At 35.5% G+C, this 12036-nt stretch overlaps 1 protein-coding gene and 1 long non-coding RNA gene across 2 annotated transcripts in view; both read left to right on the top strand.

The window, feature by feature from the left end:
* The first annotated feature begins 4802 nt into the window (after positions 1–4802).
* LOC125782549 (uncharacterized) overlaps positions 4803–12036 on the top strand; it is a 207295-nt gene continuing 200061 nt past the window's right edge. The window contains exon 1 of the long non-coding RNA XR_007425255.1: positions 4803–4950. This is a non-coding gene — a long non-coding RNA (uncharacterized LOC125782549). The remainder of the gene's footprint in view (positions 4951–12036) is intronic.
* zbtb16b (zinc finger and BTB domain containing 16b) overlaps positions 9652–12036 on the top strand; it is a 94363-nt gene continuing 91978 nt past the window's right edge. Inside the window, exon 1 of the mRNA XM_007231435.4 lies at positions 9652–9803. The gene's annotated coding sequence lies outside the window, so the exon portion shown is untranslated. The remainder of the gene's footprint in view (positions 9804–12036) is intronic.

The following is a 12036-nucleotide window of genomic DNA, read 5'->3' as shown; positions in this document are numbered from 1 at the left end:
TTATAGAATAAAACAACAATGTTAATTGTACTCAAACATAAACCTATAAATAGCAAAATCAAAAAAACACAAGCATTTGTGATAATCTAATTAATTCTATTTATTTAATAACAGTACACACACTCGATTTGAGTAGATTTAATGCATCACTTTACACACCCTGTGCTTAAATCCACACAGCAGGACTGAAAACTGACTCTCCAGGTAGGAGGTAGAATTCTCTGTGGATTCCAGCCAATTTCTGGTGAGCTGTGTGTCTGAGATCAGTCATCTCTGAGGCGTGGGATTGCCTTTTCCACCAAGAACAATAGACAGAGAGAATGGGACGGCCGAGTGTGTTTCTTCTGCCTCAGCGAGCGTGGCCTGAGCGGGTTACTGAGGCTCCTACTGTCCACTGACTCCAACCCCTGCGGGAAAAACACCACAGACCCTTCACTCTCACCACTAAACCTTCAGAAAAACCTCAACAACTGTCCTCATACATCTTTCAGGGCGATCTGTAAAAATGCTTATGGGCATGGATTAGCTAAAAAAAATGGCTTAAATGTTTTCAAAATAATGACATTGTCTGTAAATTTGAACAAAACCTCAATAATTTAAGACTTATGTGTCTCTAAATGTTGATTTTCTAGGATATGGACTAAAAATAATTTAAGTTTGGACTAAATATTTGAACTTTTCTGATATTTTCTCAAAATCTGAGCATCTCAAAGTTTGTGTGCTTTTAACTTATTTGTTTATTTATTTATTTTCAAAAATAGAATCTAGAAATAATAATTCAAATAACAAAATAATAGCTTTTTTAAATAATATTTTTTTTTTACTAAGTATTTTAATTTTGCTGACATTTTCTCAAAATTTGGGCAAAATAAATCTAAGTTTGTGTCTTTTTTAATCATTTATTTTCTTATTTATTTTCCAAAATAGAATCTAGAAATAATAATTCAAATAACAAAATAATAGCTTTTTTAAATAATATTTTTTTTTTACTAAGTATTTTAATTTTGCTGACATTTTCTCAAAATTTGGGCAAAATAAATCTAAGTTTGTGTCTTTTTTAATCATTTATTTTCTTATTTATTTTCCAAAATAGAATCTAGAAATAATCCTTTTTTTTAAATGTTGACTTACCTTGAAAATACTTAGTACATAGGGCTTTTGATTGCTGCACCTTTTTTTTATAAGAAATTTATGTAATATCTCATCATCTCAACTTGTTTTCTGAGAATTTGGGCTAAGTATCAAAATCACGGCTTGTTTTCTCAAAATAATGACTTGAGGTTTGGACAAAACATCAAGAAATGAAGACTTGTGATTCTCTAATTGTTGACTTTCTCAGAAAAGGGACTCACAAATTAATAACTCAGGCTACTACATTCACATTTTTATTTGTTTATTTTACAAAATAGAATCTAGAAATCTAGAAATAATACTTATTTTTTTCAAAATGTTGACTTTCCTTGAAAATATTTAGTAAATATTTACCAATACAAGCCTTTCACTGCCACCACTAAACTTTTAGAAGCACCTCACCAACTGTCCTCATATATCCTCCAGGGTGTCCATGAATCTGTAGAAAATGTTTGGTTTAGCTTGGTTAGTTTGGTTTGGCTAAAAAAGGCTTAATTTATCTTAAAATATCTTCGTCTCAAAATTCGTCTCAATCAGGTTCTAAAAAGGCCACAGATGTGCTATCTTACTGATTTAATTTAATGATAGATTGAATTAAGCTGATACTACTGAAATCGTAGATTTATGTAAAGTCTAAATAGTTTTTTAAAAAATCCTAAAAAAGTCCTGCAATATTAGTTAACTCGCACTCTGGTCTGCTATTCTATCAGAACAAGATTGCTGCGTCCACATACTGCTGATTTAAAATGATAAATATAAATATAAAAAATCTTAAATTTAAATTTAATACACTGGGCTGCAGCTTTTGGTGAGAAAGGCGTTTGGGTCTTTTTTGGAGCTTCTTCGCTGGGTTGAATCCCGGTCATGCAGCTTGCCATCAGCTGCTGGAGCCCTGAGAGAGCGCATTTGTCCTTGCTCTCTCTGGGTGGGTACAGTAGATGGCACTCTCTCCCCTTATCGCTCCGAAGGGTGATGTGGATCAGCACAAGGCTGCGTCTGTGAGCTGATGTATCAGAACCCAGTCGCTGTGCTTTCCTCCGAATGTTAGCGCACTGTAATGCTTCTTGTTCAAAAAGAGGCGGAGTCTGACTTCACATGTATTGTAGGAGGCGTGTGCTAGCGTTCACCTTCCTCGTGTTGTGGGAAGGTAAATTGAGAGAAAAAATAAAAATAAAAAAAAAGAAATACATTTCTAAAATAGTCTCCAAATGTCACAAAAAGCAGAGGTCATTAATGAATATTGATTAGAGATGTCTGTGAGTGCTGAAGTGGTGGCCAGGGTCAGCACTCTAATCATTTCTTTGTTTAATCAGACCTGTGTTTTAAGTCTGTTTATAAAGAAAGGTTTTATGGAAAACATCAGGGTGTTTTTTGGTAATATCTTGGAAAAAAAGAGGATGCTCCTGGTCTACCACAGTGGATACGAGGAATTTATTAAGGGTAGAATGAAGGAATTTAGAGAGATTTGGAGGGTTTTTCTCAATTTTCTTGAAAAGGAGGAGCTTGCTGACTTTGATGATTGATAATTGAATTAAATTGGTACTTTGGTATTATGTAAATATAGTTATCCTGCTAACTGAAGAAGCCTAAAGAAGAACACCACAAAAACCTGAACATGGCTGAAGTATAACAATTCTGCAAAACTCACTTTATGAAATACTCCTTTAATGCCTTTGGTCATTTTGAAAATGCAATAAAGATATTGTTTTAAAAAATCCTTTCTTTTCCATAGATATAAATCAATGCGTCTAGACGTGTTCACTTTTAATTTTAGATCAAATATGATTTTTTAATGTAATTTTTTAATTGATTAATTTGATAGAAAACGATATTTGAAGTAAGACTCTTTGGTTTGGTTAGGCCTCATCATCAGCTCAGGTCTTGTAATTAGGCCTTTTACGATAATTAGGTTATTGACTTATTACATTACATTACATTACATCACATTTGGCAGACACTTTTGTCCAAAGCGACTTACAATAATGAAGTACACAAGTAATAGGAATTAAGATAAACCATTTTAGATAGGGCTCAAAGGAGGTCGAAGGGAAATAAAGGGATAGAGAAGTGAAGGAGGGGGAGAAGGAAATGGGGTTAGAAGTAGTTAGTGTGTTAGAGGTGTTAGGAGAGTAAGTGCTCTTTGAAGAGCTCAGTCTTCAGAAGTCTCTTAAAGATAGTGAGAGATTCTCCTGATCTGGTAGTAGAAGGTAGTTAGTTAGAGGTGTTAGGAGAGTAAGTGCTCTTTGAAGAGCTCTGTCTTCAGGAGTTTATTAAAGATAGTGAGAGATTCTCCTGATCTGGTAGTAGAAGGTAGTTAGTTAGAGGTGTTAGGAGAGTAAGTGCTCTTTGAAGAGCTCTGTCTTCAGAAGTCTCTTAAAGATAGCGAGAGATTCTCCTGACTTATCATACAATTTATAGACATGACCTCAGTCATTTTTGCTGACCTCAATTCTGCCCATTGGGATTACTTGTGTGTTGGTTTACACACACATGAACGCCACCAACACATAAACTCATGTTGTGATGCATTATTAACGCATTATTAATCACCTATCACAATTTTTCCTGGGACAGTATATCTTCCAAAAAGTTGAAGCTAATCCCATCCAGATAGGGCTTAAGCTATATTGTAGAGTTCTCAAAAGTACCAATTTTTAATAGTGAAACTTTCAGTCTTTTTTTGACTTCCATTAAAAATGTAGTGGGTGAGTTAATGAGTGAACCATTCCCAACACAGAGCATGAGTTACTTGTTAGCTACATTAGTCCTATAGAGAATCACTCTGTGAAGTGTCATTACCATTACTGGCAAATGTCATGATGGATGCTACAAGGTTTTATTCATGATTTATCTCAATAATCTCTTTTATTATCATGAGTTATGTTTTATTACATATCAATCATAGCCTGATATGCACTGTGTTTGCAGTTTCATGAGATTCACTGCACGCACTCCATAGCATTTATTTCCCTTATTAATATATGAATTAACCTGGACTTTTGCTTAATGTGCATTTTGAATTTGTCCTAGCTATCTTGGATTAGTTCAATATAACACGTATAAAAAATTATTTTTTTGAAAAAATATATATATATTAAATATATATATATTTTTAACATTTAAAACATTTTCTAGCCATTTGGGATCAGAAAGGCCCAATCAGGTTGAAAACTACATCTTAGCTCTCTACAGTAAGTAAAGTAGTTTCAAACATAAAACTGGATGAGAATTTTTACCTGGCCCATGTTTCAGTCTGGACTGGCTGTAGAAACTTTTGACTGGGATTCCCTTTATCTTGTTTTTAATCAGTTGAGTGTAATGTTTTTAGGTGGCCACTACAGTACGGGCAGAGTTTCTGTATGAGGCCAAAGAGTCAAAGTTTTTAAAAATGAAGAAATATGGTGCGAAGAAGCAGAAATGCAATGTCACATTGTTGTTTTATTCTATAAACCACAGACAACATTTCTCCCAAATTCCAAATAACATTATTGTCATTTAGAGCATTTATTTGTAGAAAATGAAAAATGTCTGAAATAACAAAAAAGATGTAGCTTTCAGACCTCAAATAATGCAAAGAAAACAAGTTCATATTCATGAAGTTTTAAGAGTTCAGAAATTAATATTTTGTGGAATAACCCTGGTTGGTTTTTAATAACAGTTTTTTCATGCATCTTGGCATCATGTTCTCCTCCACCAGTCTTACACACTGCTTTTGGATTACTTTATGCTGCTTTACTCCTGGTGCAAAAAATTAAGCAGTTCAGTTTGGTGGTTTGATGGCTTGTGATCATCCATCTTCCTCTTGATTATATTCCAGAGGTTTTCAAATTGTTAAAATCAAAGAAACTCATCATTTTTGAAGTGGTCTCTTAATTTTTTCACTTATTTATATGTTTGTTACTTTAGGTTGTTAACTGCAGATCATTGGCTTGTACTTGTACTTTCTCAATGGCAATAAAGTTGAGTCTAATCTAATCTAAAATCAGGACATTATCATTCAACCCATTATAGCATGTGACTTTATTTTATGGCATGTTTTTGCCATGGTTATATCACTTTTATATTACAGATAAACCAGGTTATCAGCAGACCTTTTCACCCACAATCATTTTAAAAAGCTTGTAGACAGTGTTTTCCTGTGGAGCTAATACTAAAACCTTGTTTAATGCATCACACTGGAGGAGGAGTCACAGCTGTGCAGGCATCCTTATTGGATCTTTAGTAAAGAAACTGCTGTACATGGTTCCAAAATATATTTACAAAGGAGAACGCCGGTGTGAAATAGATTTTGGGTGTATTAAAACATAATTAAAGGTTCTTACCTTTGTTGAATCGCTCACCTCCGCTCTCCTGCAGCTTTCTGAGATCCAGTATTTTGGGCACTTTGCCCAAAATGGCTTTAGAATGGATGATATGGGGCATATTTTGCCCCTGCAGATAAATCGCTTTCTACACCATTATTCAAGCTCAAAGTAGCTCCACACTTTTTAGGTAGAATTTGGATAGCCCTGACATTTAAAACAAGGCATTTAAAACTTTAAAAATGCACAAGAAGTTTATTAAAAATCACGTTTTACATCCCATAGCGTAGATAAATCTCTGAGCGCCGTTATCTTAAATTTAAGCCACAATAAGTCAATCTTCGAATAGTATGAATAGTAAACCTTTTTGAGCATGTGTTTATGTAATTTGTGAAATTGTTGGTTCTTTGCATTCTAATATCAACAGTAATCAAATATGTTTTTCGGCAACAGCTGGAATTCATGCATTTTCAAGAATTGAATTCTTTACAATCTGCTCAACTATCCTACCTATTCGTTCTCACACTCGATAATTGACTTATTGTGACTTAAATTTTAGATGACAGCGTCCGGAGATTTACTTTGCTATGGGTTATAAAGAGTGAATTTTAATAAGCTTCTTCTGCAGTTTTAAAGTTTTAAATGCCTCCTTTTAAATGTCAGAGCTCTCAGAATTCTACCAATGAAGTGTGGAGCTATGAGCCTGGATAATGGTGTAAAAAGCGATTTATCTGCATATCATCTAATCTAAAAGTCTGTTTAGGAAAAGTGCACTAAATACTGGATCTCAGAAAGCTGCAGGAGAGCGGAGGGGTGCTATTCAACAAAGGTAAGAACTTTTTGTCAAGTTTTAATACACCCAAAGTCCATTTCACACCAGAGTTTACTTGTTTTGTGTTCCTGGTTAAAGAATAAAGGACATAGATCCAAATAAATATGCATGAAAACTGTAAAATGATCTTTAACAAGTCTTTTACAAACTTTTAGGCACTCTATATATATGGATATAACCCTTTTTCCAAGATTTAAAAGAAAACTCCGGTGTAAAATGGACTTTTGTTGTAGTAAAACATGATAAAAAGTTCTTACCTTTGATGAATAGCACACCTCCGCTCTCCCACAGCGTTCAGAGATCCAGAAATTTTAACAGTTTGTCCAAACAGCCTTCAGACTGAGTGATACGGAGCATAATTTACCCTGATAAATCACTTTTTACACCGTTATCCAGCTCAAAGTAGCTCCACAACTCCTTACTAGAATCTGGAGAGCCCTGACATTTAAAACGAGGTGTTAATAACTTAAAAAGTGCAGAAGAAGATTATTAAAAACCTCTGTTTACATCCCGTAACGCTACTAGCTTCAGCTCCGAGTGCCGCCATCACTGAACTGATAATGACATAGACATATATATACATAGACTCTGCATAGCGTAGCAACCGGCGCCAGGAGCTCAGCACTGAAACTCTGATTCTAGCAGGGAGGTGTGGAGCTACTTTGAGGTGGATTACGGTCTAAAAAGTGATTCATCTGGGTAAATTATGCCCCGTGACGCCCAGTCTGAAGGGTTTTGGACAAACTGTTAAAAATTATGGATCTCTGAACGCTGTGGGAGAACGGAGGCGTGCTGTTCATCAAAGATAAGAACTTTTTATCATGTTTTACTACAACAAAAGTACATTTTACACCAGAGTTCTCCTTTAACACACAGGCTCCTGTGCACGCTGAATATTGTGTTTTTAGGCTACGTGCTAACCACAAATCCACAGCTCAACCACATCCCACCCGAGCGGTCACTGTCCGCTGACTAACAAGAATGAAGAAAACCAGTGTTGCTGCCCTCATACCTCAGTGTAGGATAGCATGAGGTTTCACCATTAGCCGTGCAGAACACACTGTGCCATTCACTGTTCTGGGAGAGTGTGTGTGTGTGTCGGACTGGTTTTGGTGGTGAGAGTTTTTTTTTTTGAGAAAAGATCTTTGGTATTTTTTTAATGCTGTCAAATGATTAATAAAGATATTTCCATTAATATCTATTAAGCCTGTTCACATTGTTAAGAAAAAATATCCAATTGGAACGGTTTTAAACAGTTGCGATGGTGTATTCACTGTAGTGCTGAATATTTTAAAGTTAATGTTAACGCAAATTAAAAAAAAATCTAATTTGTAGTTTGTCTAGATTTGTAGTTTTTGCCCAAATGTTGTTCGTTAACCCTGACACGTCTTGGCTACATGAATACTTTGAGGTTAAAAACTGTTTTAAATTTCAAGAGCTCCAATTACCTATCATACCTTAAAACATAGTCAGTTAAGGAGACACTTTTACTTCAGCAACAAAATATGGCTATAGTTTCTAATCTTATCGAAAGCTTGCATGAAAAGAATATATTAAAAACAATACAGAATACAGAAATAGTAGAATGTCACTGTATGCATTACATGCATTGCGTAGTTTAGTACTAAACACAGTATTTACTGTATGTACTGACTCATTTTGACAGTGAGGAAGCAGTGCAAGTGTAAATGTTGCTTTACACAAAAAAGTACAGTTAGTTAGTATTAGTAATAAGTACGCAATTGGAACGCATACAATTTTTTTTAATCATTTCTGAAAACATGAAAGTTTGTGTAAACAGGTGGTACGCCACTAAATCTGAATGGGTGGGGCTTCAGAGTACAGTAAAAAAAAATCACCATATATATATATATTTTTTATTTTTTATTAATATTATTATTATTATTATTATTATTTACAAAAAGTTTTAATGAGGAAACAGGTGGTTCACCACAAAACCTGATAGAAAAAAATAGATGTTTAAATGTTTATTTAAAAAAGTCAAAATTAGAAAAAAATTGTTAGTATTAATAATTAGTACGCAATTGGAACGCACACAACATCTTTTTACACCATTTACGAAAAACGTAGAAGTTTGTGTAAACAGGTGGTTCACTACAAACTCTGAACATAATCTATCTGAATATAAAAAAATCTGAATGGGGTGTGGTTTGAGAGTACAGTAAAAAGTATTCACCCAATATTTTAGTTTTCATTATTTACAAAAAACACAAAAAAAGTTTTAATGAGGAAACAGGTGGTTCACCAAAAAAAACAAAACATTTTTTTTAACAAAGTCCAAATTTATAATAAAAAAAAAAATAGTAGTTAGTATTAGTAATAAGAACGCACTTGGAACGCAGACAACATAGTTTTTACACCATTTAGGAATAACTTAAAAAGTTTGTGTAAACAGGTGGTTCACCACTAAATCTGAATATAAAAATCTAAATGGGGTGGGGGCTTTAGAGTACAGTAAAAAAATCACTGAATATTTTTATTTTCATTATTTACAAAAAAACACAAAAAGTTTAATGAGGAAACAGGTGGCTCACAACAAAATCTAAAGAAAAAAATGTCAATAAAAACCTTGTTAGTTAGTGTTAATAATTAGTACGCAATTGGAACGCACACAATATTTTTTTAAAAACATTTAGGAAAAACTTAAAAAGTTGGTGTAAACTAACTTAAAATGTTTGTGTGGTTCACTACAAAATCTAAATATAATCTATCTGAATATAAAAATCAGAAAAAAAAGTAGAAAAAGTAGAAAACAAAAACAAATAATACAGTACAACAAAGGAAAAGGTGCTTAACTAGAAAGTTCTTTCACTTCTGCTTCAAATGAAACCACAGTCTTTGAAGAACCGTTGAAGAACCATACTTTATAAGAGTAATGCAAACAATGAAACGGAAGCTCTGGAAAAGAAATAAGATAAAAATAAGAGACCACTTAAAAATTAGGAGTTTCTAACCAAATTGAAAAATTTTAAATCTCTGGAATATAATCAAGATGAAGGTGGATGATCACAAGCCATCAAACCAAAATGAGCATAACATCACATAAATCTTTACATAAAAACCTGAATGGGTACAGTAAAAAAAAAAAAAAAACTTTTTATGAGGAAACAGGTGGTTTTTATTTTTTTTAATTCTGTATTTGCTTTTTAAAACTAAAGTAAGTAAATGTAAATGTTGCTTTGTCTAAAAATTAAAACACAAGTAAAAAACTGAGAGAAAAAGTAGAAAAAAGAAACAAATAAACACCAGCAGCGCGCGGGAGCCGCCGCCTCTCTCTCTCTCGCTCTCGCGCGCTTCTTCTGAACGGGGCTGTGAGTCAACGCGGTGACGTCAGGTCCGCTCATTTGCATAGCCGAAAGTGGAGTGAGCGCGCGGAGCGGCTTTCTGTGAATCCTCGGTAGGTCGCGCGCTCGCGCTGCTGCTGCTGCTGCCTCACTATAACCGGAGAAACACAACAGCGCGAGAAACAGCACCTGTAACATCAGTGACGCTGGAGCCGGAGCGCGCGTGAGGCACAGGTAAGCCGCTCAGTTTGTGTTTATATATGTGTGTTTATGTTCTCTGGAGCAGCGCGTGCTCAGGAGTGAGGAGCGCGAGATGCATTAGAGGTCTGGGTCTGGGTGCTGAGCACTCTGAGCACACTCTCCACGTGCGGCTCGCTCACCTCAAGTGACTCGTGCGTTTGAAGCGAATCATTGGATGGCAAACTGTTGCAGCAGCGCGCGCTCTAGTACTATAATACCGCGTCCCGTAGGCTGCATGCATGCATCCCAGCCAGCCAGCCAGGTGCAGCCAGTCGCCCGGCTCGTGCACGCTCTCTCGCGCTAAGTCAGTCGCTCGCTCGCGCGGGCGGGCAGATGATCTGCTTGGTTGAGGCGTGCTTGTTGCACGCAGAGAACGGAGAGACTTTCAGAGCGCGAGACCTGCTGCACGGTTGTGCACTGAAGATGTCTCTGTTTGCAACGCTCTGTTCTGCTGTCAGCGGCACGAGACAGCACGAGCGCGGTGTGTTTGGCACAAAGCACGCTGCTTCTTAGTGCATGTTGCTGCTACATACCCATCTGGAACATGACTGACATTCAACGTTGTGGTCAAATTGTAGTTTTATTTTTTTGAAAGGAAAATAATTACCACAACTGCTTTAGCATTATTCTCAACAAAAGGGCTCTAGCTACATAAGGTTGCCCCTAGGCAATAAATAGTAAAAAAGGCAAAGTTTTGGAAACTAAGCAACAAAAAAGATGGTGTAATAATCAAAAAGGCATCACCATGCTATAGTAGAGTGTTAAACTGTTGAAAACAACATACATATTGCCTTTTTTATATAAATATCGTTGTTATAATGAGTGTATTACATATTTAATGGTCAAATATCAAAATGTAGGTGTTAATAATACAATACAACAAACTAAAAGGTGCTTAATAAGAAAGTTCTTTCACTTCTGCTTCAAGTGAAACCACAGTCTTTGAAGAACTGTTGAAGAACCATATTTTATAAGAGTATACTTTATAAGATACTTTATAAATGTACACAATGACACGGAAGCTCTGGAAAAAAATAAGATAACAATAAGAGACCACTTAAAAATGATGAGTTTCTTTGATTTAACCAAATTGAAAACCTCTGGAATATAATCAAGAGAAAGATGGATGACCACAAGCCCTCAAACCAAACTGAACTACTTGAATTTTTGCACCAGGAGTAAAGCAGCATAAAGTTATGCAAAAGCATTGTGTAAGACTGGTGGAGGAAAACATGATGCCAAGATGCATGAAAATTGATTTCTGAAGTTTTAAAACTTCTAAAACGATATTATAATGAATATAGACTTGTTTTATTTGCCTTGTTTGAGGTCTGAAAGCACTGAATTCATCTTTTTTATTTCACACATTTCTCATTTTCAGCAAGTAAAAGCTCTAAATACCAATATTTCATTTTACTCAAACATATACCTATAAATAGTTAAATCAGAGAAACAAATTATTTTGAAGTGGTCTCATTTTTTTTCCAGAGCTGTACATATATATAAAAATAGTTCAATGATGTTGATTTACCCATAAATAAACAAATAGATGTTGAAATGCTGGTTGGGTAGATTCCTAGTTTTCATTTTTTTGTGGTGGTTCTCTGAGCTGGACAGAGCACACACACACACACACACACACACACTGAAACAGTCATGTTGTGGGTTGGTCAGTGGTCAGCCTGACCTGCCCTCCTCCTCGTGCTCCTCCTCCTCTAATGGAGATCTAATGTGAGATTATGTAATGTTGTTTTGGAAAAGCGTGCCTGTTGAAGTCATTCATCATAGAGGAGGAGAGGAGGAACCTCACGAGAGCGCTGACCGGTCCTCCACGTCCAGCCTCAGACTCTCTCTCTCTCTCTTCAGCTTAGAGCTTCAGACTTCACTTCCCACCGCCTCCTTCCTCCTCTCTAACCTTAAATGACCCTTTGGCTTTAAACTGGTTTTAAACTGGTAGAAGGCACAGGGAGGAGAAGGCGAGCCATTTCTGCTTAATTTAATGTTTAAGATGTAGTTCTAAACACAGTCTTTCAGAGTGTCGGGGTGTGAAATGTTCCTTTCTAGTGATACTTGCCAAGTCAGAATTGTTTACAGTTGTGGTGATGAGACCCAGACGTCTGAACAGTTGAATGCCTTTAAAAGCTTTCCTCACAGGAAGCTTTTGCGCAGAATGATTAGGAATGCTGCGCTTGATTCCTTAGACACTGTTTTTTTTAGAGTAGGGCTG

This window comes from Astyanax mexicanus, chromosome 18 (assembly GCF_023375975.1).
Source record: "Astyanax mexicanus isolate ESR-SI-001 chromosome 18, AstMex3_surface, whole genome shotgun sequence".
In the NCBI taxonomy this organism is placed as follows: domain Eukaryota; kingdom Metazoa; phylum Chordata; class Actinopteri; order Characiformes; family Acestrorhamphidae; genus Astyanax; species Astyanax mexicanus.
This window is presented reverse-complemented; position numbering and strand designations above follow the sequence as displayed.